The sequence below is a fragment of the Neophocaena asiaeorientalis genome, unplaced genomic scaffold (assembly GCF_003031525.2).
Source record: "Neophocaena asiaeorientalis asiaeorientalis breed wild unplaced genomic scaffold, Neophocaena_asiaeorientalis_V1.1 scaffold654, whole genome shotgun sequence".
In the NCBI taxonomy this organism is placed as follows: domain Eukaryota; kingdom Metazoa; phylum Chordata; class Mammalia; order Artiodactyla; family Phocoenidae; genus Neophocaena; species Neophocaena asiaeorientalis.
The window spans coordinates 633,827-637,037 of NW_020175495.1; the positions used below are offsets into that span (position 1 = coordinate 633,827).

Genomic DNA, 3,211 nt, shown 5'->3' on the forward strand with positions numbered 1-3,211 from the left:
CACCAGTTTTCCATGGAACACTCTTTCTTCCCCACTCAATTGATGGAGTTCATTTTCATGATCTGAGAAAGATGTAAATGAAGACAGTTTTCAAGGCAAAAGCCTCAAACTCCAAAGTAGAAAACAGAGACCATTCCATGTATTTTAAATGGAGGGAACTTAAAACGGGGAATTGATTACACATGTGATGGCAGAGGGGCACAGCCAACTGGGGCTCTTTGTAAAGCAGCCCAGAGATTAGAAAGAGTAGGAGGCCAGAACCACTCAGGCTGAGGGGACGAAAAGAAGGTGGCGATCCTGGATGCTGTGGCCTGGTCACTTGGCAGAAACAGGAATCATGGTGGACCTACCTGGAGCAGCTGGAACAACAGCAGACTCAGCCACTGTTAAAGATGCAACCTGAGGTACAAACACCCTGGCTTCTGCCACCTGCCCCCAAGCCTCCAGCCAGTGCCTGTCACTGGCTGGACCCAGGTGGAAGCCAGCCATCTTGGGAAACAGCTTGAAGGGAGTCACTCCCCATCCTCACAGAATAGAGCAGAGCTGGGAAGTGCGAGCAATGCATCTAATCTGAACTCACTTCTGTAATATATTTAGTGTGATACATACAGATGAAAACTTTTATGGATGCATAGCTTAATGGAAGTAGAAGGCCCTTGTATAATAGTCTTCTCAATTAGTAATAATAGACACTTAAGATTAAACACTAGAGCAAAATGAAGGAGTAAGCATATCTAGATAGTTCACCTACATCATATTCAAAATTTAAAATTCACAAGGGTCTGGATAAAATTGCAATATTAATTGCAAAGGGAGTAATTTTCCCTCTTCATGTTCCTGCCTCCACCCATAAAATAGGAACTCTCATCCTCCCTGAAGCATGTGGAGCGAGGTTTCTGTCCCTCTCTCCACCCACTCGAGTACTAATGGGTGAGCCTGGAGAAGGGTTTATTCCATGTGTGCGCGTGCACACACGTGTGTGTGTTTCAGCCTGCTCTGCCCCTTCTCTTTTAGAGCTGCCAGCTTCGAGTCTGCTGGTGTTCTTTTCTCCATCCCTGGATCTTCTGTGCAGTGAGCTCACTGGGGACAGGGAATCATACTGGAAGGGTGAAGGGGTGGTTTCAGTTTTCCAGACACTGAAGTCTTTGACTACAATGGATAAATTCAATTCAGGTATGTCATTTCCACTGCAAGCTAAGCCAAGTTTTAAAATGCAACTTTGCAAATAATAGATGGCTATCTTGACTGCTTCAGGCACTTCTGTGTTCTTAACGCCTAGAGCAATTCTGGGACCATAGATGCTATTTAACAAACACATCATAAATGAGCAAGTGCATTTTATCTGATTGATGCCTGAGCCTATTTCTCAACTGGCTTGAACTCCCAAGGGAGAGAGAGAGATGACAAGATGGGGGAGGAGTGTTTTTTGCATTTTGCCCTTTATGTTCTCCATATTCAAACAGATAGCCAGCTCATTACCTTAAGAAGTATATAGTACCAGGAAAACATGAAACAGCCTGCACAGCTTTTGGCTGTGTTGCAAAGGCAGATCATTAAGAAGAATGTAGAAGGTTTGCAGAGAAGAGGGCAAAGGGGAGTCATGAGCAGAGAGTGTCTTGGGGAGGAGAAATGAGGAGGGGGCCTTTGAGTGCAAAGAGCAGGCAGAACCTATGTTCTTCTGCAGAACAGCACCTACAGGGTAACAGCAGGAACAGAGAGGACAACAGCCGGGTGCCTCTAGGGAGACAGGATCCTAGCCAGCCAGCCTTGGCAGAGACTTCCAAGCCTCCACATGGCAAGAGCCAGGAGAGCTTCTGGCTGTGGGAGACACTGTGTAGATTGGGATGATGGACCTCTCGGGTATAAGTGTGAATGATGACTGAGGACCAGACAGGTGCCCTTGTCCATCTCCGACACCTTGACACAGCATTAGCTCCAACAACCGTAGAACAGCCCTGAGGAGGGGGACCCATGGAAGGACAATTTGCATTCATTCATTCATTTGCTCACTCATTCATTTATTTAGGCATCCTGGCAGGAGGGGGACTAGACAGGGTTAGAAATTGAATTTACTTTTCAAATATATTTGTTGAACGCCTCCCCCTGCCTTTGCTACATTTCCTTAACAGCTGCCTTTCACATTGTTTTTAAGCATTATCTCTTTCATCCTGCACTGTCAGTTTCTACATAATTAGATTTTCCAGATAACAGCAAGTCACTCATTTAAGCATCAGAACTTTTTCCTTAGTGGAAATCTTTTTACAATGTGCTGCACTCTTCTCTTCCATATGCAGAGGCACCGGATACCACGTCACCTTCTCCTGATGACACTGGGTCATTTCTGGAGTTCCAGCACAGTGCTGGGCAAGAAGTGCCGTGGTTCCCACGTTTGTGCGCCTCCGCGTTGCATGGCTTTAAGAGGATATCGGATTTCTTTCTATAGTCCTGGCACCTCCCTTGAAGCTCTCACCATCAGCTATTAGTTTTCTATGTTTTGTTTTGTTTTGTTTTTGCGGTACGCGGGCCTCCACTGCTGTGGCCTCTCCCGTTGCGGAGCACAGGCTCCGGACACGCAGCCTCAGTGGCCACGGCTCACGGGCCCAGCCGCTCCGCGGCATGTGGGATCTTCCCGGACTGGGGCACGAACCCATGTCCCCTGCATTGGCAGGCGGACTCTCAACCACTGCGCCACCAGGGAAGCCCAGCTATTAGTTTTGCTATGTGTATAGGTCCACATCTACTCTCTACCTCTTAACTTCCCCCACCGGTTTCTTTTTAAATTATAACATGTAACCGACTAGAGGGCTTCCCTGGTGGTGCAGTGGTTAAGAATCCACCTGCCAATGCAGAGGACACGGGTTCGAGCCCTGGTCCTGGAAGGTCCCACATGCCGCGGAGCAACTAAGGCAGTGCACCACAACTACTGAGCCTGCTCTCTAGAGCCCGTGAGCCACAACTACGGATCCCACGTTCCACAACTACTGAAGCCCACGTGCCTAGAGCCCGTGCTCCACCACAAGAGAAGGCACCGCAATGAGAAGCCCGCGCACCGCAGCAAAGAGTAGCCCCTGCTCACCGCAACTAGAGAATGTCCACATGCAGCAACGAAGACCCAATGCAACCAAAAATAAGTAAAATAAGTAAATTTATTTTTTAAAAAAATGTCAGAGTCAGGTCTCATGTTTTTAGTACAGTTCAGCAGGATGTGTAT

The 3,211-nt window shown here is 47.5% G+C and overlaps 1 long non-coding RNA gene across 1 annotated transcript; it reads left to right on the plus strand.

Moving 5' to 3' along the window:
* Positions 1 to 164: 164 nt before the first annotated feature.
* Positions 165 to 2,535, plus strand: LOC112415777 (uncharacterized). The gene is made up of 3 exons (XR_003006374.1): positions 165 to 404; positions 1,015 to 1,173; positions 2,295 to 2,535. It is a non-coding gene; the product is annotated as an uncharacterized LOC112415777 (long non-coding RNA).
* The last annotated feature ends 676 nt before the right edge of the window (positions 2,536 to 3,211 follow it).